General features: G+C 50.0%; 1 protein-coding gene across 2 annotated transcripts in view; it reads left to right on the forward strand.

Moving 5' to 3' along the window:
* Positions 1 to 651: 651 nt before the first annotated feature.
* Positions 652 to 27,689, forward strand: part of ARAP1 (ArfGAP with RhoGAP domain, ankyrin repeat and PH domain 1) — a 227,884-nt gene continuing 200,846 nt past the window's right edge. Inside the window, exon 1 of one of the 2 annotated variants that reach the window (XM_075125781.1) lies at positions 652 to 671. The gene's annotated coding sequence lies outside the window, so the exon portion shown is untranslated. Of the gene's footprint in view, positions 672 to 11,985; positions 12,151 to 27,689 lie in introns of those variants that run through there. The other variant, XM_048838572.2, reaches the window with a different exon arrangement.

The following is a 27,689-nucleotide window of genomic DNA, read 5'->3' on the forward strand; positions in this document are numbered from 1 at the left end:
TTCCATCCCTGCTGGCGTGGCCTTGGGGCCGGGGACGCTTGCTCCTCAAAACGGGGGGCCTTGGGAGGATGAATCCGGACAGAACCAGGCCCGGTTTTATATCCGGCCGGACAGAGGGGGGCAAGCCTTGCAGAACCAGGCCTGCCCGGCTTAAAACTGGACAGATGGCCTTGTGACACAACGTCCTACTGTCCACGCAAGGCAAGGAGAGACGGGCGTGAGCGATGGGGTGAAGGAAAGGGCCAGTGCCGCGGGGGAAGAAAGTGGGCGCGAGGAAAGGGGGCCGGAGGCGCGCAGCGTGGCGGACAGGCGGCGTCCAGTCGCGGGCGACGGAGAGGAGGGGAAAGTGGGCACCGAGACGGCGAATTTGAGGGACGGAGGAAGGGAGCATGGCAGAGAGCAGGCGAGCGGGGCAGGTTTGGGAAAGGGGAAGTCCCAGACCCAGGAGCCCAAAACCAGGGGCCAGGTTGAGGAACTGCAGGGCTAAGGTCCCTTTTGCTGCAGCAGCTCCCACGGGGAGGGGAAGGGCCGCCGCTGCGCGTATGCAAATATGGTGATTTATTTAATTCTGGGAAGGGCTTTCCCCTCCCCCTCCTCCCCCTCCCCCGCCGGGGTGCCCTGCGCCGAGCCTCCCTCAGTGAGGGGGCGGCAGCCTGCAGAGGAAGAGGAAGGTCAGTTTCTCCTTTCACTGCCCTGCGCTCTGCTTTTCTGCCCCCCTCCGCCCCCCACTTTCCCCGACACCTCCTCTCTGGCCCTGGAGGCAGGATGTGCATCGCGGGGGGGGGCGGGGGGGACAAAGGGGGGCGGGGGATGACTCTGCAAAGACAACACTTGTTCGTAGAGCCCAAACAGTGGCTTTGCAGGGGGTTGAATAAATCCCCCCCCCAGCCCCGCCAGCCCATCCAAGCCGCTTTGCCCAGGACCCCTTCCGCCCCCTCCCCACGTGCCCTGGCGGGGGGGCGTCTCGGCCAAGCTCTGCTCAAACTTTGTTTCAGAAACGGACGAGTTTTGGGGGGGAGGGATAGCTCAGTGGTTTGAGCATTGGCCTGTTAAACCCAGGGCTGTGAGTTCAACCCTTGAGGGGGCCATTTAGGGATCTGGGGCAAAAATTGGGGATTGGTCCTGCTTTGAGCAGGGGGTTGGACTAGATGACCTCCTGAGGTCCCTTCCAAGCCTGATATTCTGTGATTCTATGAGTCTCCCAGGCAGGCTACAAAGGAGAACACGGTAAAGCGCAGCCACGGAGGGCTGCCGAAACAAGCAGCAGACTTGGGGTGTGTGAGACCCCCAAGGACAAAGCCTGCATTCATTTTTTTCCATGACACCCCCTCTCCCCCCCCCCCCCCGCCGCCGCCCCCCTTCTTGTCAATTTCTTTCTTTTCCGGCCACACGCTGCAACGGGGCTTTACACATCTTGTTTTGGGCGAGGCGGTTTGGACGCGGAAAGGCGCTGGCTGCAGGCAGGGTTTGTGCCCAGCTCCTGATCTCGGTTCCGCGGCTGTGGTTCCGGACTAAGCCCCGGGAAGCGGATGGAGGCCCTCCAGGTTACCCTGTGTAACGCAGAAGGGAATCTGGCCCCAGCACATGATGGTTAATGCCATTTTCTGGGCTCACAAATACAAGCAAGTTCTGCCCCGCAACCAGCATTGCCTTCCAAGGGTTAAGAAAGGACGTAAGCTGGCCTGCAAATTCAGCTCTCTCTGCCTGCTTGTAGAGACCCCCAAGCCTCGCCGCCCCAGCATCTGAGCGCCTCCCAAGTACTTCAGAATAGAAATAAACACAGCTGCACTCCCTCTTCCTTCCCAGTCTGCGGGGGGTAAAAAAGCCCTTGCTAACGTGTATAGTTTGTGAATTTGTGCAAGGACAGGTGTTGCGTGTGAATTTACAGAGGGAATGCTGAGGCAAGGGGATGAGCTGTGCAGCCCCTTATAAAAACGGGGAGAGCCCCTGTTTATAGAGGGGTCCTTCTTGGCTCCTGTGGCTGTGAGTTCCACAGTCTGGGTCCGGCTCGGGTGAAGGTGCCATGCCCTGCTCTCATGGGCCTGCCCTCACTGGTTTCTACGTTCTGGGGGGCTGTAGCTGTCGTGGGAGGGCACCCTTGCAGAGGGAGAGCTGATCTCCGCTGGCCAGGGCTTTGAATAGGAAGGAGTCTTGTAGTGAGTGGGGAGCCCATGTGGAGCGGTGAGGTTTATTTGCTCGGGGGTGATATGATCAGAGCTACCTGCATTCTTTAGCAGGTGGGGTGCCGTGTCCTGGATCATCTGGGGCTTTCTTAGGGTATGTATTCATCCTAGGTAAAGAGGTCTAGGTACAGACTGTCCTAAACTGGATCCACATGGGCACAGAGCCCCATTGGAATGAGTGCAAGGTGGCTCTGCCACCATGAATACAATGGCAGGATCGGGGCTTGAGGGTGGGTTGGGTCTGGGTTCTGTCCTGCTCTGTGTAGGATAGACTCATAGACTTTAAGGCCAGAAGGGACCATCATGGTCCTCTAGTCTGACCTCCTGCGCATTGCAGGCCACAGAACCTCGCCCACCCACTCCTGCTCTTTTCCTGCGCTGAGCACCTTGGGTTTGGAGGGGGTTTGGGCAAACGCTTTGGCTATGTCTCCAGAAATAGAGGCTCTGACCCTGCAATGAGCAGCGTGCACATGGAACCCCTTAACCTATCCGGAACCCCACTGAAGCCGCTGCAGAATTGGGGCATCTCCTGTATCTTGCACAAACTGTGCCTGGTGAATTAATAGATAATCTCATGGAATAGAATTCACTCATCAGATAATGTCCCTTCACCAGCATAACATTCCCAGTTCTGAGGGACAGTGGTGACAGACACAGTTTTCAACTACCAAAAAAAAAATAAATTAAAATTACATTAAAAAGGAAACATAGTTTAATTCCTGAAGGCGGATCTCTTTATTCCCATTTTACAGATGGGGAAACTGAAGCACAGGGCAGTAAGGTGACTTGCCCATGGTCCTACAACAGGCTAGTGGCAGAGTTAGGAATAGAATCCAGGTTGCTTGAGTTTCAGTCCAGTGCTTGATCCACTAGGCCATGCTACTCTGAAGCAAAGCTAAACTGCAGCCCCTGTAATGAGCAACATGTGGCCCGGTCCCCCTGCATGGAGCCCCAAAAGGGTCTGCCCACACAGAATTGGGGCCTAGCTCTGGCTATTAATTTTTACTGAGGTAAATAATGTAGATGTATAATATACAAAAATAGGCCCCCTATCCACTGTTCTAGGTGCTTTTACCACAATTAAAAACAGAACCAAATTCAACCGAAGACCGGCAGTTACTCCACAATCACAGCCAAGTGAAAATCAAGCCTAGCAAACGCTCCTCTTTCCTGCTCAAGCATCAGCTCCTCTCTCCCCAAGGGCCTGGGTAAATAGATACGACTTGCAGTCTTGCAGGTGCCTGGCAGGTCAACGCATTGGGGCTATTTCCGAGCAAGTAGAGGGAGTAGGTTCCAAAGCTGCAGGCGTCTCATGGAGAACACCCTGCTGGGGTTTGCAAAGTCCTTTGTCTTGCTGCAAACTCTGGGAGATTTTTATGTATGGTTGTGTGGAGGTGGTGATTGGGGGGTGTTTATAATCAGAAACGCTGCACTAGGTGAGCAGAGAGGACGATGGAGCAGCTTGACTGTAAAGTGTGAGCTGCATGCACCAGAAAGGCCGATCGAGGCATGCTGCATGCAATGGAAAGACATCAACTGGCTATAGCTGACGTGCATAGGTGCGCAGCTCCAATGAACCGCTTTTCCCCAGCAGAAGTGAAACTTGCTATCGCAAGGCCCTGTGGAGCGAGATCTCAGCTGCGTTGTGGGTGTTTTACTCCTCAATGCGCAATGTGTTTATTACACAATGTGTTGCAATGTGTCTATTACACGTGTGACTGGTCATCTGGTGTGTATCCACCACTGATCCTTGCAAGGGTTTAATCTTTTGTTTGTTTGTTGGTAGCAAAGAGCAAGGGGAAGTATGTCATAAGTATTGCTAAGAATCCAGAATGGCATAATCTCCTTTAAATAGGAGTAACTGGTGGGCTTCCTTATGGGAAGTTATGTCTTCGGGGTAATGTGAATGGTAGAAACGGAAGCCCTGTCTGTCGACGGTCCCAAACTGGCCCTGCAGGGCAGTAAGGATCAATGGAGCATTGTCCGGTGCATTGCCATTACAACCACCTTTGGAAAGTCCCTCGTTTGCACCTTTCAAACCTAGGAGCAATTGGCCTTTGGGAGAAGGAGGGGCAAATCCTTTAGCAAGGTGGGAGGCGTGGGATCTAATGGCAAGGCACGCTCCGGGATCCTTAGCGTGATCCCCCTGCGTGCTTTATGGCAAAGTCATTGCCAGGCGGTTTGCAGGGAGCACCGTGGTGCACATTACATTCAATTTCAAGTATTGCATATTAATGCTGGGTTGTCTCTGGGGAGCTGAGCTTCCTCCTGGAAACAGTAAGACTAGGCTGAAGTATCCCTGGAATGTTGTTTTGCAGGCAGAGAGGTCACACGAGGGCAGTGGGTCTGGAGACGTCTTTGAGAGCAATGGCTTAAGGTGGGTTTGTTTTGGGGGGAGGCTTGTTTCTGTTTAGGGCCTCCAGATCCTGTACATTGGAGAGCGGGTTGGGCCACCACCTCCTTTGCTGGAATTGCAGAGCCCTTCGAATGGTCCTGCTGCATTTACCCCGTCCTGGGGGCTGCCTGCATTTGACGTCATCAGCTGTTTGGACCTGCCTTTTCTGGCAGGCCTGTGGGATTCTCCTTCTTGTTTCCTGGAGACGCTGTAGGAGGAATTCTGGCTTCATGGAAGTCCATGGCAAAATGCCTGTTGACTGCAGTGTGGCCAAGATTTCAACCTATGTGTTTTGTGTAGTTTTTATCATGAGTAGATGTGACCTGATAAGGTTTTCCCATCCGTGAGCCTCTGATCCCAGGACTCCTTCATTTATAAATTGCATAGTTAGTGTGGGTGGTTGCTAGGGTGACCGCTGGTCCAGAATTGGGCGGGATAGTCCCACAATACAGAGTTCAAGTCCCAGTACTGGGCTGAACGACTCCTGGGCAACGTTTGTACTGGATTCCCCCTGTGACACCGCTCCGTGCCGGCTCGGGGCAACGCCAGCCTCTTTCCAGTGGGGAGGCGAGGGGGGGCTGAGCAAGGGGGCCTTAGCCCGCCTCTTGCCACAAGGTCCTGCCTCTGCTCCTCCCATATAAAATGATGGGGTCTAAATTAGCTGTTACCACTCAAGAGAGAGATCTTGGAGTCACTGTGAAGAGTTCTCTGAAAACATCCACTCAATGTGCAGCGGCAGCCAAAGAAGCTGCCTGGATGTTGGGAACCATTAAGAAAGGGATCGATGATAAGACAGAAAATATCCTATTGTCTCTATATAAATCCATGGTACGCCCACACCTTGAATACTGTGTGCAGATGTGGTTGCCCCATCTCAAAAAAGGTATATTGGAATTGGAAAAGGTTTGGAAAAGGGCAACAAAAATGATGAGTTTCAGAGTAACAGCCGTGTTAGTCTGTATTCGCAAAAAGAAAAGGAGGACTTGTGGCACCTTAGAGACTAAGCAATTTATTTGAGCATAAGCTTCCGATGCATCCGATGAAGTGAGCTGTAGCTCACGAAAGCTCATGCTCAAATAAATTGGTTAGTCTCGAAGGTGCCACAAGTCCTCCTTTTCTTTTTGAAAAATGATGAGGGGTATGGAACGGCTGCCACAGGAGGAGAGATGAAGAAGACTGGGACTTTTCAGCTTGGAAAAGGGACGGCTAAGGGGGGATATGATAGAGGTCTCTATTATCATGACGGGTGTGGAGAAAGTAAATCAGGAAGTGTCATTTACTCCTTCTCATAATGCAAGAACCAGGGGTCACCAACAGAAATGAGGAGGCAGCAGGTTTAAAACAAACCAAAGAAAGTATCTCTTCACGCAGCTCACAGTCGATCTGCAGAACTCCTTGCCAGAGGATGTTGTGAAGGCCAAGACTATAACAGGGTTCAAAAAAGAGCTAGATAAGTTCATGGAGGATAGGTCCATCAGTGGCTATTAACCAGGATGGGCAGGGATGGTGTCCCTAGCCTCTGTTTGCCAGAAGCTGGGAATGGGCGACAGGGGATGGATCACTTGATGATTCCCTGTTCTGTTCATTCCCTCTGGGGCACCTGGCATTTGGCCACTGTCGGAAGACAGGACACTGGGCTAGATGGACCTTTGGTCTGACCCAGTCTGGCTGCTCTTATGTTATGTTCTCCTCTTTTTTCCCCCCGATTCACTCCCTGGCCAGGCCAGAAGCAAGAGCTGGGTCATGGTAAGAGCCACCCAGGGAGTCTGGCCTGCTGTGGGGAGCCCCCAGACCCTCCACCTGCCCTGGGAGGGGTACCACGGTGCCCAAGAGCAGCTCCTGTCCCTGCCCCTGGTCATGCCACCTGGCAGGTGGAGGATCCGGGGCTCCCCACAGCGTCTCTGGCTCCCTGGGCAGCTCTTACCATGGCCTGTCTCCAGCTTGGTCAGGGGGCAGGGCCCCAGGGGAAGAGGAGCAGCAGGGGGTGGGGCCACAGAGAGGGCGGGGCTCCTGCATGTGTCCTGCTTTTGCCTTTGAAAAGCTGGTTGCATGGGTTTCGATGCCCTCCTTCCTTGCTGCAGATGTGCCTAGAAGTGCACTTTGGCTAGCAGCTCTGCAGGGGTACTAACCATTGCAGGAGAACCTGTCTCACTAAGGTGGACTAGGGAGGTGAATGCTGCAGAGAGCCTAGAGGAAGAGCAGTGAACTCGACCGAGCGTTGCACGCTTCAACCATGTCATTCCCCCAGGTGAACAAAGCTTGCGTTCCGATCCTCCCCCTGACGCTTCTGGAGTGGGTTTGCTCCACTTGCTCGTTAACACCCCCTCAGCTGCTCCTAGCACTGCACGGGCAGCAGGGTGTGCAGACGCACACACGCCTCTCTTAGGAACGCTGATGTGGGGAAACTACGAGGAAACCAGTTTGTCCAGGAAAGTGTTCCCTGCAGACATGGTGTTGTCTGTATTTCTCCTTCCCTCTTTCCATATTATTTATTGGATCTAATGATGATACTCTACCCAAGGTACTGGTGTCATTCATCCCTGGAGTAGCCTGGTGCTTTGGTATCTCTGTTCTCCATCATGGTAGAGAAGAGAAAACTCATTTGTAGTGAGGCTTCTGGACGCAGAACCTTCGGTTCTCTCTGGCTCCCAGACAGTGTGAACGCACCCTGTTGTGACTTGCCTCCTGAAGACCTGGCCTGGAGTATGTAGCTCTCTATAGTGAAGGGTGCTTGCCTGAAACTGGATCCTTTGATCTGAAGAGTTGTCAGCTCCTTTTGGCTCATCAGCGTCTCTTCTTACTAGAGGAGAATCCACTGGCTGGGGTGGGGTTCGGTCCAGAGAAGAGCGAGGTGTTGCTCTTTGGCTGGGGAAGCTAGCCCCTGTTCCTGATTGCTCCTGGCCTCCTAGGAGGCAGCGGCGTTGTTTGCACCTGGTGCAGAGAGTGTCTGTTTCTCTTAGCTGTGGTACCCTGCCACCGTGGTTACTGTCTCTGCCACCGCCCACTGGGTCACGGTAAAGTGACCTACACGGAGTTGCCCTGGAACAGCTCTTGGGAGCTAAGTGTAACCTGCCATGCACTTAGCAGGGCTGGCGGCAACGGATGTTACCTCCATGCTCCAGAATGCAATGACTGACTTCCAGCTTACCTGTGAGTGCCGTGGTTTTGGAGTACTAGACTTCGGAGAGAGGCATGACCTGTCAGATCAGCTGGTGCACTCCATCGACCAATGCCTCAATTCTAAACATCTGTGGACCCAGACACCCTCAGCAAGGGAGTCTTTGGAATTTGTTTCCCCATTTGATCTGACATTTACTGTCCTTTAGCGCTTGTTGTGAAGTCTGCCTGGTGCCCCAGGGTTTCTTCTGAGGGGAGTGATAAGGTCTAGGGATATCGGGGTTTCATTTATCCTAATGATATCCTGCAGCAGTGAGTTCCACAGGTGAATTATGTTTTGTGTAAATTACAAGGGCAATGGATTACATCGGTAACATCTGATCTGCAGGGTGAAGTCTATTGAGCTAGTTTAACAGGCTCGGTTTATTTATAAAATCACTTGTCTCTGTGTCCAAAGAGAGTTGAGGTGGAAATACTTTTGTAAATAATCGTGTCTATAGAGATGTTGTAAGTAGAGAATTGACTCTAGAGGCAGCCTATCCTAGATACGTACATTGTCCCCATCACTGTAGTATCTGAGCACCTCACAGTCTCTAATGTATGTACAGTATTCCCACACCCCCCTCAGAGTCAGGGCAGTGCTGTTATCCCCATTGTACAGATGGGGACCTGAGGCATAGAGAGGCTAAGGGAGTTGCCCAGGGTCACACGCAGGAAATCAGTAGCAGAGCCGGGAATTTAACCCAGAACTTTCAAGTCCTAGGCTAGAGCCCTAACTGCCGGTTCATTTTTCCTCCAAGGATCAGGATTCATTGAGGGGGATAAGCCCGTCAGCCAGGATGCACACAGGGCCAAAGTGATGTGGAAGTAGATTTGTTTTCTAGCTGCAGGTCACTCAGTACTTTCTGATGCATTTGAGAAACCAAAGCAGGCTGCTGCGGGTCCACGTGGTCTGTAAACGCTGTTGCTGCTGGTACTCGGGTAGCATTGGTTGCTCTTGATAACACACACGTGCCCGGGCTAGGCCTGAGAGCTGCTTGAATCTGAAGGAAAGAGGCCAACGGCAAGCTGGAACTGGCCCTCCCTCCCTCCCCCACCAGCTTATCTTGCTTTTCCTCTCTCCTCCTTGTAATGTGATTGTCTGTTGTCTTATGAATCAGGATGAATCAGAGTCTGGTTCCCTGGCCAGAACCGGAGGAGGATGGAATAGAGCACGTTCCCCACCCCCCTTTTGTGCCAGAGGTTCCTAGCAGCCTTTTGCTATAAAACCTGCACTTTTGTTGCTTAATCATCTGGATCGGACATGTTGGTCCTGTGGAACGAATGTGAAGCGATACGATTGTCGTGCTGCCATTCGTTTTTCTATTCTTCCCCTGGTTACAGCTGTATGATTCCAGTGGATTTCAGTGGGGACTGAGGGAAGGATTTTGACCCATCTGATTTAGGAAACAGGGAGCCACTGCTTTCGTCGGAGTACACAGGAATTTTGGCACCGGCTGCCATGGGAGTATGATTTCACCCTAAGGAATTCAGCAGTGAACACCGCCTCCCAAGTCAGGATGCCTGTCTACCGCTGTGGTTTTTGCACCTTCTTCTGAAGCACCTGGTGCCAACCACAGTCCAGAGACGGGAGACTGGGTTAGATGGGTCAGTTGTTCTGATTCAGTCTGGCACTGCCAATGCGTCTGTGGAAATTCACAGTGCAGATTAAACCAAGAAAAATCTCTGGGCTAACACAAACCTGTTCTAAACTCGGGCAGCAAACTATAAAGAAGGAGCTGCAGCCGAGTTCAGTCATCTGACCCTCCAGATTTGCTCCCCGGGGTCACCAAAAATATCGGTGCCCCCAGGGGACCATGCAGGGCTCCAAAGTAACCGAGCCTTCTGCAGGTGGCCGCCCTTTTAATCACTTGTCGCTCAGGGAAATTGTTCGACCTTTTCGCTGGCATTTAAAACTGCTGCATGCACCAGAAAAATGTCCGGCGTGTAGCTAAAGTAGCAGCTCCTGCCTTTCCCGAGGGCTGCGGGACCATGCACTTGCCAGGGTATCCTTTGTCGTCCAGCATTGCCACTCAGCGAAGCTGCTCGGCTGAGATTGTTAAATGCCATTCAGGTTGCTTAGTGTGAAGGAGGTTCCAAGACTTAGGAGTTACTGAGGAGCGGGGCTTTGCTGACTCATTGTATCCTGCTGTTGCATTGCTCTGTGGCTGATCCCTTGATGATGGAAGGTTTCTGCAGCTACTCTGATGCTGAATGCTAAAATGAGCTCCCGCCAAAGCCCTGGGAGGGCGTTGCCCAGGCAAAGTTGCTGGAAGCAGTTTCCATTTTTGAAGAAGGTGCCAGGGAAACCATTGACCCGACTTAGTGACGCTTCAAATGGTCTAAAGTGCAAGAAGTGTTCCTGCCACTCCAGCACTCAGGTGAGCCATGCCGTGCCATGGCACCGGTGCCCGGTCTGTTGCACACAGAATTGAACTGTTTGCGTGATGAAGCAGTTGGCACTGTGAGGCTTGCTTTGAGATGATGGAGGGTGTGACGCTGGCAGGCCAGATGCCCGCTCTTGCCCAGGCTGCAGGCATTTGCTAAGGACTGACAGACTCCTAGCTGGAGACCAGACCAGTTTGCCTGTAAGGTAGTTTTGCCGAGGATAGGCACTAGTCCTATAAGAATGTATTTAGGACGTTGCAGCTACACACATTAATCTCACTTGCAATGTCGGCATTCCAGGCTATGCGAAATACCTACGTTTTGCTTTATGACTTTGAAAATGTTTACTTTGAACTTGTGAATTCAGGCAGGGGACTTGTTTATCCCCCCACCCCCACTGACTATCAAAATCAGATGGGCCGTCAAGGAACATTGCAACACAAAGGGTTGTTTAATGGCTCTCTGGCACCTGGGAAATGCTACGTGCCAGGAAGCTTGTCCTGTGGGCTTGGAAGCGAATGAAGGAAATAAAACAAAGCCACATGGAAATGTTCCATCTCTTTTGGCTGTTTGAACTCGGACAGGGCTGAAACTGAAGCCAGGGTTCTCCAGGGGCTGCCTCCTGGGTCTGCCCTGAGAGATGCTTTGAAATGACGAATCACTGCAACTCTGTCACTCTTAGGAGTTGGATGGTAACTTATTAGTATGGAAACGTGTGCTTGCTTTAACCTGTAAATAACACTCTGATTCCTTTTTCCTAGTTAATAAACCTTTAGATAGTTTATTACAGGATTGGCTACAGGCATTGTCTAGGGTACCAATTGATCTGGGGTAAGTGACTGGTCTCCTGGGACTGGAAGCAACCTGAAGGTGGTGTGATTTTTGGTGTATGTGACCATTTATCATTAAGTCCAGTTTGTCTGGGTTCCAAGAGAGACTGGAGAGTCTAAGGCAGGGGTGGGCAAACTTTTTGGCCCAAGGGCCACATCGGGGAATAGAAATTGTATGGAGGGCCATGAATGCTCACAAAATTGGGGTGGGGTGGCAGGCTCTGGGATGGGGCTGGGGATGAGGAGTTTGGGGTGTAGGAGTGTGTTCTGGACTGGGATCGAGGGGTTTAGAGAGCGGGAGGGGGATCAGGGCTGGGGCAGGGGGCTGGATGTGGGGAGAGGCTCAGGGGTGTGGCCCCCGACTGAACACCCCCCAGAGTGGGGCCAAGCCGTGTCGTGCGGCCCCAGACCCAGCGCCCCGGCTGGAGTTGGGCCGAGCTGCTTGGTGCAGCTCAGGAGCCGGCTTAAAACAGCTTGCGGGCCGGATCTGGCCCACGGGCCATAGTTTGCCCTCCCCTGGTCTAAGGGGACTGTCTGTGACTCCATGGTAAGCCTGGTAGAGTGACTCAGGAGTTCACATTTGTTACTGGCTTGGTGAAATCTAATTACAGAACACAGGGCCGCTTAGGGGTGTCTGCCCTGAGTCCCGGTTGCGAGCTGCTCCGGACAGCGTGACAGAAGGGAACAGAGAAGGAGTAAGGGTTGCTATTGGAGCAAGTCATGCTGTTTTGTACCAGTGGCTGCTAATCTCCTCGTATGGAGGAAGGGAACATTTCTGGGTATAGGGAAAGGCCCTCTGAAACAAGCCCATCATTATCTGGCTCTGTTAGACACACTCTGCAGCAGGAAGCTGGGGAGTTGGTGATATTTAAATAGAACTGGCTGTGAGTCAAGCAGTTATGAAAAGCTGCTAGAACATCAGAGCCTGGCTTATTTATAGCAAATGAGGAGTTTCCTCCCCCCCTGTAAGCAGCTTGTTTGCAGCAACAGTATAAGAAACCCACAGACTGGTATCAGGAAGGGGCGGAGGGTCTGGTCTGTAGAAGGTTTCTTCAGGAGAGGACACAAGACTGGGGAACTGTTGTACCCCGCCTGGAATCCAAGCCTGCACGTAGTGTGCACACTATGAATAATCCCTATTGTTTATAGAGATCACCAGTGAGGCTCGGCCGGCCAATCTCTGACATCGGCTGTAATTGTGAGTTAATTTATGTTCACGTTTGTCCGGTGGCGGGCGGAGAACAGCCCACATCAATGCAACATGTGGGGTAAAGGAAGCCGCCGCGTTAGACAGGTGCTAGGTTGAGCTGTATGCAGACGTCATCTAACCCTGGGCTAGGAGTGTGTTTGTCGTTATCGTCCTATGTCTTGTTGTCCCTAGGTTAAATTCTGCTCTAGGGCAAGCCAGTGTAAATCAGGAGTAACTCCAGGGATGTCAAGGAAATGACTTCTATTTACTTTGGTGGAAAAGCACAATTTGGCCTACTGGACCTGATTCTGAGCTCACTTGCATTGCATTTACACTGGTGTAACTCTGTTGACCAGGGTGGAGTTATTTCTGATTGACACTGGGGGGGCATGAGATTAAAATCAGGCCTGGAGACTGCAATAATCTGTTGATGCCTTGTGAAAAATTTGAACAACAGAGTAATGTCTGACTTGCCGCCGGTGAGAGTGGCAACATCTGCTTGGTATATGCAGCTCTGCTGTTACTCTTGACAAACTGTGCAAAAGGCATGTCCCCGTTTTCTAAGGCTCTGGGCGAATAAAGACTCACGTCAATACATTCAGCGTTATACTTGCTGTAGAAAGGACATCCCAGCTTTACAACTGCCGTGCTCCAATAATCTCAGACAGCAGGGAATTCCACCAGTGAGTCCTATTTTGTGTAAATTACAAGGGCAATCCTTTTACATTTGTCATTTGAATCTAATATTCTAGGTCTCTCATATACAAACATGCATATCTCCCTCTTATTATTCAACATGATTTGTTATAGCATAAGTACTTAGCCCGAAAACACTGTTGGGAGCAATCCTGCTGTGACACACGTGAGTCCTGGGGGTTCAAAGGCTCCTATTGTTCAATGTGCCAGCTGAGCATGGACTCTGGGAACAAAAAGTGTTAAGTAGCTTTCTTGGGGAATATTCAGGGAGAGGGGAATGCAAACTTCCCACCTCTGGTTATGCGAGAACCCAGCTTCCTGAAGCCATGCCCTCCGGAGGGAGTCATTGGCTACTGGTCACTTGTGACATGAGGCCAAGATCAAAGGCCCAAGCTGTATAAAGGAAAGACTGAGCTATTCTTGAGTGTTCTGAATCTGAGACAATTATGAACTTGTAACCATAGGAAAAGCCCAGTTGTGGGTTTCGAAGGACTGACCCCTGCCAAAGCTCAAGGCTGGAGTTGGAGTGAACTTGGTAAGGTTGTTAGCAGGCTTGTAGGTTCTTTTATTGTTTTTAATATGTTTTCTTTATAATGCTTTCACCTTAAGAATAAAGGTGCTTGATTAGAAGGAGCTGCGTGGGAACTTGTGACTGCTGCTGGCAATTACACAGCTCCTAGCCTCTGGAGAGAAAGCAAAGTGCAGATGCTGGCAATCTGGCTTACTGGGGCTTTCACAACATAAGCAGGGAACTGTGCAACTTGGAAAAAACCCAGTTAGGAGGGAGAGAGATTCAAGTCTCTGCCCAAGAGAGGGAATGGCTGGGAGCCAGAAGCCTATGAGTGGGTGTCCTTGGTGGACCACAGCATGGGAACACAGGTGCAGTTGCCCTGAACCGTGACATGTGCATTGGCCGAAAACTTGACTAGATGAAAGGATGTGGCAGAGGAAACAAACATAGGATGGAGTTTTCACACTTTCTCTCTATTTAAAACTGCCTGAAAGTTCTGAATGTGAATGGTGGCTGTCATAAATGTAAAGAAAAGGGTAGCATAAAATCCCTCGTTGGCAGCTGTACTGAATCTCTTTAACTGTAAGGGGTTAAGTAGCGCAAATCACCTAGTTGGCACCTGACCAGAAAGACCAATGAGGAAAGAAGATACTTTCAAATCTGGGGGGCGGGAGGGGAGAATTTGTTTGTGGCTCTCTTTGTTTGTTTCATCTCCGGACGGAGAGAGAGAGACCAGGCAGGTACAACATCTCCTGAAAACATACCTGGAATGATCTAAAATTACAGAAATTGTAAGGTTTCAGAGGAGCAGCTGTGTTAGTCTGTGTTCACAAAAAGAAAAGGAGTACTTTTCTTACTCTTGGCACCTTAAAGACTCACCAATTTATTTGAGCATAAGCTTTCATGAGCTACAGCTCACTTCATCAGATGCATTGTAAGTAAGGCAAGGAAATGTGTTAGGTTATCTTTTGTTTTGGCTTGTGAATTTTCCTATGCTACAAAGGTAGTTTTATTCTTGTTTTTGTAACTGTGAAGCTGAGTCCAGAGGGGAGTCCTCTGTGTTTTAAATCTTTTTATTACCCTGTAAAGTTACCTTCCATCCTGATTTTGCGGGTGTGATTCCTTTACTTTTTTCTTTATTACAAAGTTCTTCTTTTAAGAATCTGATTGATTTTAGTGTCCTAAAGATAAAGAGTCTGGTCTGTACTCACATTGCTAAGGCAATTAGTTGGTATATTATTCTCAAGCCTCCCCAGGAAAGGGGGGTGAAGGAGCTTGAGGAGGATATTTTGAGGGGACAGGGATTCCAAGTGACCCTCCCCTGAATTTTTGTTTAAATCACTTGGTGGTGGCAGCAATACAGTCCGAGGACAGGAATTTGTGCCTTGCGGAAGTTTTTAACCTAAGGTGGTAGAATATAAGCTTAGGGGGTCTTTCATGCGGGTCCCCATATCTGTACCCCAGAGTTCAGAGTGTGTGTGTGGGGGGGAACCCTGACAGTGGCCATTCCTTGCCTTGTATTCAAGGGATAAAGGGATGGAATCAGAATTGCCCTGTTGCCCCTCCATGCCAGCTGAGTCTCTGTGCTAGGTGCAGGCTGGAATCTGGTCCAAGGCTTATCAGCTGTGTTCAGTGATGGGCTCCCTTAACACTAGACAGGAAGGATAGTCTTTGGATTAAGGTACTAGACTGGAATTCAGCTCCTGGCTCTACCACAGACTCTGCTGTGCCCATGGGCCAGTCACTTAACCTCTCTGTGCCTCAGTTCCCCATCTGTACAATGGGTATAATAATTGATAGGTTGTAAGGCCAGTGAGGTCTACTGGGGTCATCCAGCCGGATTGCCTGCTCAGACACAGGCTGTAGAATTTGACCAATTAATAGCCCATGTCTTGTGGTTGGATCACAGAATCATGGAAATGTGGGGCTGGAAGGGACCTCAAGAGGTCATATAGTTCATCTTCCCACGTTGAAGCAGGACCAAGTGAACCTAGACCCGCCCTGACAGGGGTTTGTCCAACCCCTTTCTTGAAAACCTCCTATGACGGGGATTCCACAACCTCCCTTGGCAGCCCATTGCAGAGTTTAGCAGCCTTTAGAGTTAGAAAGTTTTTCTTAATATCTAACCAAAACCTCCCTTTGCTGCACACAAAGCCCATTGCTTCTTGCCCTTTAGCGAGAGGGTGTTTAGAAAGACATCCAACCTGGATTTTAAAAGCTTCAAGCCATGCAGAATCCACCCCATCCCACATTGTTCCAATGATTATACCTGTTACAAATGTGTGCCTTATTCTAGCCAGAATGTAACTAGCTTCAGCGGCCAGCCCTCGGATCTTGTTGTGCCTTTATTCTGTTCGCTTCAAGAGCTGCAGCTGTGCAGAACAAGGACGTTATGTTTCGTGGAGGATTTGGATAGTTTGACAATTTGGTTTTGTTCTGACTTGGAGTGAAACACCCAAATGTTGAAATTCCCTGCGAGAGGGAATTCCTGGGGTTGGTGCTCCTAGGCAGTCTGCCTGCCTGGCTGCCCTGAAGTGGTGGACACTGGAACCCCTGGAATCTTCTCCTTTTAGACTGTGATGAACTCACCTCTTAACTTCTCTTGGAGAAGCTAAATAGATGGAGCTTCTTAAGACTTTCACTGTAGGGCAGAAAGAAAAGGAGTACTTGTGGCACCTTAGAGACTAACCAATTTATTTGAGCATGAGCTTTCGTGAGCTACAGCTCACTTCATCGGATGCATACCGTGGAAACTGCAGCAGACATTATATACACACAGAGACCATGAAACAATACCCCCTCCCACCCCACTGTCCTGCTGGTAATAGCTTATCTAAAGTGATCATCAGGTGGGCCATTTCCAGCACAAATCCAGGTTTTCTCACCCTCCACCCCCCCACACAAATTCACTCTCCTGCTGGTGCTAGCCCATCCAAAGTGACAACTCTTTACATAATTAAGTCAGGCTATTTCCTGCATAAATCCAGGTTTTCTCACATCCCCCCCACCCCCATACACACACAAACTCACTCTCCTGCTGGCAATAGCTCATCTAAACTGACCACTCTCCAAGTTTAAATCCAAGTTAAACCAGAATATCTGGGGGGGGGGGGGGTAGGAAAAAACAAGAGGAAACAGGCTACCTTGCATAATGACTTAGCCACTCCCAGTCTCTATTTAAGCCTAAATTAATAGTATCCAATTTGCAAATGAATTCCAATTCAGCAGTTTCTCGCTGGAGTCTGGATTTGAAGTTTTTTTGTTTTAAGATAGCGACCTTCATGTCTGTGATTGCGTGACCAGAGAGATTGAAGTGTTCTCCGACTGGTTTATGAATGTTATAATTCTTGACATCTGATTTGTGTCCATTTATTCTTTTACGTAGAGACTGTCCAGTTTGACCAATGTACATGGCAGAGGGGCATTGCTGGCACATGATGGCATATATCACATTGGTGGATGTGCAGGTGAACGAGCCTCTGATAGTGTGGCTGATGTTATTAGGCCCTGTGATGGTGTCCCCTGAATAGATATGTGGGCACAATTGGCAACGGGCTTTGTTGCAAGGATAAGTTCCTGGGTTAGTGGTTCTGTTGTGTGGTATGTGGTTGTTGGTGAGTATTTGCTTCAGGTTGCGGGGCTGTCTGTAGGCAAGGACTGGCCTGTCTCCCAAGACTTGTGAGAGTGTTGGGTCATCCTTTAGGATAGGTTGTAGATCCTTAATAATGCGTTGGAGGGGTTTTAGTTGGGGGCTGAAGGTGACCGCTAGTGGCGTTCTGTTATTTTCTTTGTTAGGCCTGTCCTGTAGAAAGAGGGATTCTACATGGACTCCTCCTGAAGGTTGAAACAGCAGACTGGACTTCTACATAGAGTGCTTCCGCCGACGTGCACGGGCTGAAATTGTGGAAAAGCAACATCACTTGCCCCATAACCTCAGCCATGCGGAACGCAATGCCATCCGCAGCCTCAGAAACAACTCTGACATCATAATCAAAAAGGCTGACAAAGGAGGTGCTGTTGTCATCATGAATAGTTCGGAATATGAACAAGAGGCTGCTCGGCAGCTCTCCAACACGAGTTTCTACAAGCCATTACCCTATGATCCCACTGAGAGTTACCAAAAGCAACTACAGCATTTGCTCAAGAAACTTCCTGAAAAAGCACAAGATCAAATCCGCACAGACACACCCCTGGAACCCCGACCTGGGGTATTCTATCTACTACCCAAGATCCATAAACCTGGAAATCCTGGGCGCCCCATCGTCTCAGGCATTGGCACCCTGACAGCAGGATTGTCTGGCTATGTAGACTCCCTCCTCAGGCCCTACGCTACCAGCACTCCCAGCTACCTTCGAGACACCACTGACTTCCTGAGGAAACTTCAATCCATCGGTGATCTTCCTGATAACACCATCCTGGCTACTATGGATGTAGAAGCCCTCTACACCAACATTCCACACAAAGATGGACTACAAGCCGTCAAGAACACTATCCCCAATAATGTCACGGCTAACCTGGTGGCTGAACTTTGTGACTTTGTCCTTACCCATAACTATTTCACATTTGGGGACAATGTATACCTTCAGATCAGCGGCACTGCTATGGGTACCCGCATGGCCCCACAGTATGCCAACATTTTTATGGCTGATTTAGAACAACGCTTCCTCAGCTCTCGTCCCCTAAAGTCCCTACTCTACTTGCGCTATATTGATGACATCTTCATCATCTGGACCCATGGAAAAGAAGCCCTTGAGGAATTCCACCATGATTTCAACAATTTCCATCCCACCACCAACCTCAGCCTGGTCCAGTCCACACAAGAGATCCACTTCCTGGACACTACAGTGCTAATAAACAATGGCCACATAAACACCACCCTATACCGGAAACCTACTGACCGCTATTCCTACCTGCATGCCTCCAGCTTTCACCCTGACCACACCACACGATCCATCGTCTACAGCCAAGCTCTGCGATACAACCGCATTTGCTCCAACCCCTCAGACAGAGACAAACACCTACAAGATCTCTGTCAAGCTTTCTTACAACTACAATACCCACCTGCAGAAGTAAAGAAACAGATTGATAGAGCCAGAAGAGTTCCCAGAAGTTACCTACTACAGGACAGGCCTAACAAAGAAAATAACAGAACGCCACTAGCGGTCACCTTCAGCCCCCAACTAAAACCCCTCCAACGCATTATTAAGGATCTACAACCTATCCTAAAGGATGACCCAACACTCTCACAAGTCTTGGGAGACAGGCCAGTCCTTGCCTACAGACAGCCCCGCAACCTGAAGCAAATACTCACCAACAACCACATACCACACAACAGAACCACTAACCCAGGAACTTATCCTTGCAACAAAGCCCGTTGCCAATTGTGCCCACATATCTATTCAGGGGACACCATCACAGGGCCTAATAACATCAGCCACACTATCAGAGGCTCGTTCACCTGCACATCCACCAATGTGATATATGCCATCATGTGCCAGCAATGCCCCTCTGCCATGTACATTGGTCAAACTGGACAGTCTCTACGTAAAAGAATAAATGGACACAAATCAGATGTCAAGAATTATAACATTCATAAACCAGTCGGAGAACACTTCAATCTCTCTGGTCACGCAATCACAGACATGAAGGTCGCTATCTTAAAACAAAAAAACTTCAAATCCAGACTCCAGCGAGAAACTGCTGAATTGGAATTCATTTGCAAATTGGATACTATTAATTTAGGCTTAAATAGAGACTGGGAGTGGCTAAGTCATTATGCAAGGTAGCCTGTTTCCTCTTGTTTTTTCCTACCCCCCCCCCCCCAGATATTCTGGTTTAACTTGGATTTAAACTTGGAGAGTGGTCAGTTTAGATGAGCTATTGCCAGCAGGAGAGTGAGTTTGTGTGTGTATGGGGGTGGGGGGGATGTGAGAAAACCTGGATTTATGCAGGAAATAGCCTGACTTAATTATGTAAAGAGTTGTCACTTTGGATGGGCTAGCACCAGCAGGAGAGTGAATTTGTGTGGGGGGGTGGAGGGTGAGAAAACCTGGATTTGTGCTGGAAATGGCCCACCTGATGATCACTTTAGATAAGCTATTACCAGCAGGACAGTGGGGTGGGAGGGGGTATTGTTTCATGGTCTCTGTGTGTATATAATGTCTGCTGCAGTTTCCACGGTATGCATCCGATGAAGTGAGCTGTAGCTCACGAAAGCTTATGCTCAAATAAATTGGTTAGTCTCTAAGGTGCCACAAGTACTCCTTTTCTTTTTGCGAATACAGACTAACACGGCTGTTACTCTGAAAACTGTAGGGCAGGTTTTCCACGCCTGGAATCATACTGGTAGCTCTCTTCCCAAATTCCTTTCCCCCCCACCCTGTCTTGTCGGTTTAAACTGTAAGCTTTTTGCTGCAGTGACTGTGTCTGTACAGAACCTAGCACAGGGGGTTCTTGATCTTGGTTGGTACGTCTAGGTGCTACTGTGTCATGCAGAAGTAGCACCAGAAAGGAGCTCAGAGGTCAATTTGCACCTCTATGTGAGGTGCTCCTGTTCATTTCCTCTGCACTGTGGGTTAATATCTATGCTTTCCCTGCATGTGCAGAAGAGGCCGATCTTGTGGTGTGTGCCTTCTCTTAGCCTCACTTTTCTTAGCAGGGCTTTCCGCCCTTTGAGGGGTTAGGTTCCTTCCTGTGCAGTGTTATAAGCTCAGGAACGTTCTGGCTGCAGTGTTTATTTGCAAAAAGAAAAGGAGGACTTGTGGCACCTTAGAGACTAACCAATTTATTTGAGCATGAGCTTTCGTGAGCTCACTTCATCGGATGCATACCGTGGAAACTGCAGCAGACTTTATATACACACAGAGATCATGAAACAATACCTCCTCCCACCCCACTGTCCTGCTGGTAATAGCTTATCTAAAGTGATCATCAAGTTGGGCCATTTCCAGCACAAATCCAGGTTTTCTCACCCTCCACCCCCCCCCCCCCCCCCCACAAACTCACTCTCCTGCTGGTAATAGCCCATCCAAAGTGACAACTCTCTACACAATGTGCATGATAATCAAGGTGGGCCATGTCCAGCACAAATCCAGGCTTTCTCACCCCCCCCCCCTTTTTTTTTTCCGGGGACACACACACACACACACACACACACACACACAAACTCACTCTCCTGCTGGCAATAGCTCATCCAAACTGACCACTCTCCAAGTTTAAATCCAAGTTTAACCAGAACGTCTGGGGGGGGGGGGGGTAGGAAAAAACAAGGGGAAATAGGCTACCTTGCATAATGACTTAGCCACTCCCAGTCTCTATTTAAGCCTAAATTAATAGAATCCAATTTGCAAATGAATTCCAATTCAGCAGTTTCTCGCTGGAGTCTGGATTTGAAGTTTTTTTGTTTTAAGATAGCGACCTTCATGTCTGTGATTGCGTGACCAGAGAGATTGAAGTGTTCTCCGACTGGTTTATGAATGTTATAATTCTTGACATCTGATTTGTGTCCATTTATTCTTTTACGTAGAGACTGTCCAGTTTGACCAATGTACATGGCAGAGGGGCATTGCTGGCACATGATGGCATATATCACATTGGTGGATGTGCAGGTGAACAAGCCTCTGATATGTGGCTGATGTTATTAGGCCCTGTGATGGTGTCCCCTGAATAGATATGTGGGCACAGTTGGCAACGGGCTTTGTTGCAAGGATAAGTTCCTGGGTTAGTGGTTCTGTTGTGTGGTATGTGGTTGTTGGTGAATATTTGCTTCAGGTTGCGGGGCTGTCTGTAGGCAAGGACTGGCCTATCTCCCAAGATTTGTGAGAGTGTTGGATCATCCTTTAGGATAGGTTGTAGATCCTTAATAATGCGTTGGAGGGGTTTTAGTTGGGGGCTGAAGGTGACCGCTAGTGGCGTTCTGTTATTTTCTTTGTTAGGCCTGTCCTGTAGTAGGTAACTTCTGGGAACTCTTCTGGCTCTATCAATCTGTTTCTTTACTTCCGCAGGTGGGTATTGTAGTTGTAAGAAAGCTTGACAGAGATCTTGTAGGTGTTTGTCTCTGTCTGAGGGGTTGGAGCAAATTGGTTAGTCTCTAAGGTGCCACAAGTACTCCTTTTCTTTTTGCGAATACAGAGTAACACGGCTGTTACTCTGAAACCAGTGTTTATTTGCTGAGCCTCCCAGTCTTACAGGACCTAAAGGGGGTAGGCCGTAGTGTTGTTACTGTGTCAGTCCCAGAATATTAGAGAGACAAGGTGGGGGATGTATAATCTTTTATTGGACCAACTTCTGTTGGTGAGAGAGAGAAGCTTTTGAGCTTACACCAAGCTCTTTTTCAGGACAGGAAGGTCTTCCCTCCCCAACCTTGTCTCTCTAGGATCTGCGGATACAGACTGGGGATTTGCTGTTGTGTTTCTGGCATTTCCCATCAAAAACAGCTGGGTACGTTATTGAAGAAATCTGATATTAAACCTCAAGCTTCAGGCTTTAAGATAGGTCTCATGCTGGTCTTTAAGAATTAGACTAATGTGAGGGATCAGATAATCCCCCACCTGTTGTTGCCAGGTTCTGACACCACCTTCTAACATATCTGGCACTGACTGGGATACTGGGCCAGATGGGCCACAGAGGTGATTCAGACTGGCAGTTCCTATGTTCTTAAGATCAAACAACACTGGACATCTACAGCTGGGTGCAGTGGCCCCAGTCGACTCTGCCAAATGCAAATTGGGCCAACAAAGAATAACACAAGGAGGCCGAGCCCTAATGCCGGCCATAGATGGACTAATGTGGCCAGTTTCAGGGAGGGAGTTATATACCTGGGGTACTGCAGCTAACAGGGGCCTGAACTCTCCCTGCTTTTGGGATTGTGCTGAGGTGGACACCCCACACTGGCCTGGAAAGGGTTAATGAGGCTTCAAAGGGGCCAGTTAACCTGACAGTCCACACCTGTGGGCGAATTAGGCTTGATAAGCAATCTCTAATTGAGGATGGAGCCCAGCTGAGCAAAGCCAGGAAGTGTGCAGTATGGAAGCCCAAGTTGCTCTTGGGGCCTAGTGAGGGAAAGGAGGAGACCCAGGGGAGAGCAGAAGCCCTGGGATCCTGGCCCTGAGGGAAGCGCGGACCCAGAAGGGTGGTGGATAAGGAAGCCTGATAATGATGGAGTTAGAGTGGCATAGGCTGGAATTGGAGGACTGCCGGGAACGATGCCTGGGTCAGCCCATCCAGTGAGACTTTGATATCCTGGGAGGGGAAAACTATTGTGACCGGATGGCCAAGCCAGGAAGAGGGAGCATCCTGAGTCACAAAAGGGGTCGTAGCACAAATGAGAGACAGAAAGGGGCGTCAGAGTATGTGGAGCTATTCCCCAGACGTTGGGGGGGGGGGGCCCACAAGGAGGCGCCCCAGTGGTGAGTCGAGAACCCTGTGATAGGGACAAAGAGCAAGGACCATCTAGCGGACCTCAGTTGTCTTGGAGGAACATCAACGGAGTTGTCACTCAAGTACCCCAGACCTTATACTTTCAACAATAGCTTGAATCCGCGCTGGTGGCTTATGGGCACTAGGGTGACCAGATGTCCCGATATTATAGGGACAGTCCCGATATTCGGGGCTTTGTCTTATATAGGTGCCTATTACCCCCCCATCCCGATTTTTCACACTTGCTATCTGGTCACCCTAATTGGCCCCCACCGCACCACAGAAAATGAATGCACTGCGTGTGTCTGGGCTTGATCCTCCTTCCACAGGATTCCATGACAAATCTCCAATCAGGACAGTGCGGACAGGCCCATCGGTGTGAGACTTGCTGGAAAGCCTTGGGCGGCCATTCGGCTGCACTCTTCCAGCTCGGTCCGTGCAGGGCACTTCTCTAAGACAAAGGCAGGGAGACCTTTACCCAGTTTGTTTGGTTCTGAGCAGGGCCCAGCTTGTTCCACACGGTGGCCTCCGATTTTATGGCAACGCGGCCAACCTTGAAGGCTGAAGAGGATGGTGTCTCTTCCTCCCCTGGGTTGGGCAGTGGGGCATACAGACTGTGCCCTGCATTAGGATGGCTACACTAACTGAAATCTGCCGTACCGCTTCTCGTGGTCACAGGCCAGGGAGCCATGGGCTGGTCGTGTATCACAAGCCAAGATGGGTCAGCGTTTGCTTGGGTAGGAGACCCCCCCAGGAGCTGCAGGAAGTGGTGCTGATGACTCACTGGCTGGTGCTGTGCCCTATGAGTCAGTAATGTAGCAGAATGAGTATGGTGGTGGGCCCCTGATCTCATCCCTCGCTGTTAAAATATCATATGGTGTCCCCCCTCCCCCCCCTTTTTTTTTTTAAGAGTGGATGCATTTTCTCTGGTGCCCTGGTCGTATTCGCACTTGTGCAATTAGATTTCCACCCCCACGCTAGACTGTAGGCACCTCTGGGCTCCAACATTGTCTTATTTTTATGTCTATAAAGTGCCGTATTCACTGAGGTGTGCAAATAATAGCTAATAATAATCTCCCCACCTGTAATTTCAATTGGATATGGTCGTCTTTTTCCCTTCTGTGCTAACTTGTTGTTATCAGGTTGCTGTGTGCTGTTAAACTGATGCTGTGTGCCACCCCAGAGGTGGCTGCATTTCAGCGACAGATGGGTGATTCCTCTAGGTAATTTAAAAGGTCCTTTATACCTTACATAAATGTAAGGTTTTCTTAGTCAGTAATAAGTCCTCCTTGTAACTGTTATTACCAAAGCATAGAGATCTTAGCATGTAGATATTCAAGGTTATTCTTTTTGATCACAATTTCTTCTGCTGAATAGGCGGTTTAACCCCCTGAAGTATCAGTGCATAGATACTCCATTGTCTGGTGTTCTGTAGATATCTGTGATAGACAGAACTTTCTTCCTGTTCTTTGTGTCTGCTCCCTCACCTCTCTCTGTGCCTCTGTGAGGTTCTTATCTCCCCGCGTTGCGGCGCGTGGAAGGGTTTCTCCGCTGTGAACGAACTGTGTACGTCGGTTCACAGCCTCTGGTAAACGGCAGCTTCTCGGTTACGTGGGCGAGAGTGTAAAATTCAGCGGCGGCTACGCGGGGGGTCTCTGCTGCGTCATGCAAGAAGGGAGGTGTGCTTTACGACATTGGGTCTTTCTCTTCCTTTCGTCCTCAGGGCAGCAAATAATCTCTTCTTTGCTCCCTTTATTTTTGGTTAAAGTCTTGCCTGGTGCACTGTAAGGTGCTGTGTCAGGGTAACCCACTGGTGAGTGTGTTACAGGACCCCCTCCACTGAGGGCATACGCGTTGTTATAACCCCCCGCTCTAGCAGCTTGATTGAGCTCGTGCTTTTTGCTGGAGGTCTCTGGTTCTCTCTCTCCCATGTGGCAGGGCAAGCAGGACGAGTAGGGAAAAGGGGTGCGACATACAGTAAAGGGGCGATTGGCCATGTCCTGAAAAAACATTTCAGAGAGAAAATCCTATAAATATCTCTTTGTAGGCGCTGCCCGGCTGGGCCATAATCAGCTGCTTTGTTTCTAGTAGGCGTCACAGGAGAGGTGGGTTTGCAGGAGAGAGATGAGTGAAGAGGAGGTTGCAAGGGGGTGCCAGCAATCGGATGGCAGGGAAGAAAGTGAAGAGATGTTGGAGGGTGGGGGGAAGTGAACCTACAGGGTGTTGAGGCTGGCATCACTGGAGGAGGAAGTTGTCGCTCAAAACATACCTCTGCCTGCTGCCCATCCTGCTAAACAGGACACTTGCCGTGTGTATAAACCTTTCTGGCTTCTCAGCCTTGCCCTGCATTCTAAGGCTCCGGTCAAGGGGATCAGAGCTCTGACGCAGGGTGGAAACAAGTGATTTTTACTGAGTTAGCAGAGGACGAAATGGAAAGATAACGACAGCCTGCGATAGGGCATGAGTGAGAGGCTGGATCACGACTCTCTAGTCGGCCTGGCTCCCAGCGGGGATACAGCTCCCTCCGGGGGTTTAACTGGAGAGCGTGCTGGTGTCTCGAACGGTCTCCACCAGTCTTGCACACAGAGGAGAGAAGGAAATCACACCTAATCCAGAATGGATCGAGTGTTCATTTGGATTTCTGAACAGGGCATCCTAAGCAGGAGAAGGCGACAGGATGGCCAGCCCAGCGGCTTTCCCAGCTGAATCTCCAGGCCAATTACCCTGATAGTGAGAAGTGTCCGTTTCTGGATCTCCCTACAGGAATACAGGGAGCATATCTCTCTGGGTGAGGTCTTCTCAGGCCAGTGGGCTACAGTCCGTTACTGAGCGGTTGAAACCAGTTGATTTTTTCCCCCCAATATCGAATGTGCCCTCTGAGTTCATAGCATATCAGAGTCATCCTTCAGCGTCATTCTGCATCTATTAATCAAATCCGATTTCTTTGTGGCTCTCTGACAGCTTCCAAGGATGACACAATTGACTAGCTGAGGAACCTGAGTCAGTGTATTCCTATTCAGCAAAGCACGTAGGCGTGTGCCTAACGTGGAGAGTGTAGTTCAGTGCAGGGGTGGAGTTAAAAATGTGCTCGTACTCTGCTAAACCAAGGCCTACGTGCAGGATTAGACCAAATGTTGCGTCCGCGTGGGCTAGAGAAAGGGACGAGGAGCGTGGCTCCCACATCTCTGCCAATGACCTGTGTGACTACGGACAAGTCCCCTCAAATATGGCTTTGGTCCGAAAAGTGACTGTGTAACCCCTCCGCTTCCCAGGAGTAGGGAGCAGTCGCAGCTGCTGACCTTGGTGATATCTAAATTTGTCTCTGCAACAGGTTGATCCTAAGCCCTGGATTCGTGCACCCTCTGAATCTGCACTCTGTGGCTTGTGTTTATCTCTAGTGCAAAGTTGCTTCTCTAATCCGCTGCCTGATTGCCTTTGTGCAATGCTGTGTTTGCTGACCCCATTACTCACTTAAATGAGTTGGAGTCGGACTTTGTTCTCCAGCCCCCCATCTCCTCGCTGTGCACGAACTGAATCTGCAAGATCCAGCCTGTGAAAGGCAGCTGGGGGATAGTTTGATGAATTGCTCCTCCTGCTGAGGTTTCCCCTTGGGGAGGGAACAAAGCAGGTTTGCAGTCTGTTGTGCTGTGGGCTGTGCTGTAGGCAGATGAGGGAAACGGGCTCCCTCTCTCCCACTTCCCTGAAGTACACAGTGGAGGCTTGAGACGTCTGGAAGCTGCTAACTGGCCATGCCAGAAGATGACGGGAATTACTCCACTCACTTGATGCTACCTCTTCTTCTGCTCCAAGGCTTGCTGCAGCTGCTAGGAAAGGCCAGGGGGTCGTTGTAGACTTTGGAAACAAGAAGCCAAGTACAAAAGCCTCATGCTAGGGAGGCTTCTAGCAGGGAAAAAGCTGCATTTTCATGCAGAAAGAGAGCGGGAGGACTGGAGGGAGTGTGGTCTAGTGGTTAGAACGTGGCACTGGCGGTCAGTCGACCAGGGCTGCATTCCCTGCTCTATTGTGGATGCTTTGGGTGACCTTGGCAAGTCACTTGATCTCTCCGTGCCTCAGTTTCTCCATCGGTAAGATGGGGATAATAGTGATCTACTTCCTAGGGGTGTTGCAAGAGTTATTTGTTCCTTTTGTGAAAGCCTGGTTTATTTCTTGTCGATGTGTGAAGAATCCAGATCCTACAGCGATGAGCTCTTGAGAAATATGTGTAGTAACAAGTAGCATTTGCAAGGTGCTTTTTTATTTTATTAGTGGCATTATGGGAGAGCGTGGGGGCCCCAAATAAGGATCAGGGCCCCCGGTGTGCTGGCCACTGGACAGACAAGTAACAAAGGAGGCACTCACCCCTGCAGAGAGCTCTTGACAAGCCAGATGGCAGACATGCTGGGAGAGGGGGACAAAATAGCGTGTGTGTGGGTGTTTTTAAATACCGGTCCCACAAACTCCCCCTGGGATCTGAGAGTCAAGCTGGGGTCTTCTTGTCTCACCCTCTTTCCCTCCCCCTGCCTCTCCCCAATAGAGATTCTGCCGGGCTAAAATCTGCCCCCTCAGAGACTCCTGTGCGGTCCTGTTGTCTTCGAACTGGGTTAGCACAGGTACAAGTGAGGAATGAGTCTGACCCTGCAGCTGGGGATTAGTTAGTTTTTTCTGGTGCTGTGCCAGCCGGGGAGGCACCGGCTCCTGTAGCTGCTGGCCTAAGAGCAGTAGCGAGAGTCAGAGCTGCTGTCCCTCATTCGCTGCCAGGGATCAGGTGTGGGGAATAAGAAGGGGGACATCTGTGCACAGTCACTTCTTGGTACAGCACTGCCCTTTTGGGGTAGATCTTCACAGCCCGCGGCAGCCCAGGGCAGCGAGCCTCCCAGCCTGGGTCCGCAGACTTGAGCCCCTCCCCAGCCCCTCAACCCCATGC

The sequence above is a fragment of the Caretta caretta genome, chromosome 1 (assembly GCF_965140235.1).
Source record: "Caretta caretta isolate rCarCar2 chromosome 1, rCarCar1.hap1, whole genome shotgun sequence".
Taxonomy (NCBI): Eukaryota; Metazoa; Chordata; order Testudines; family Cheloniidae; genus Caretta; species Caretta caretta.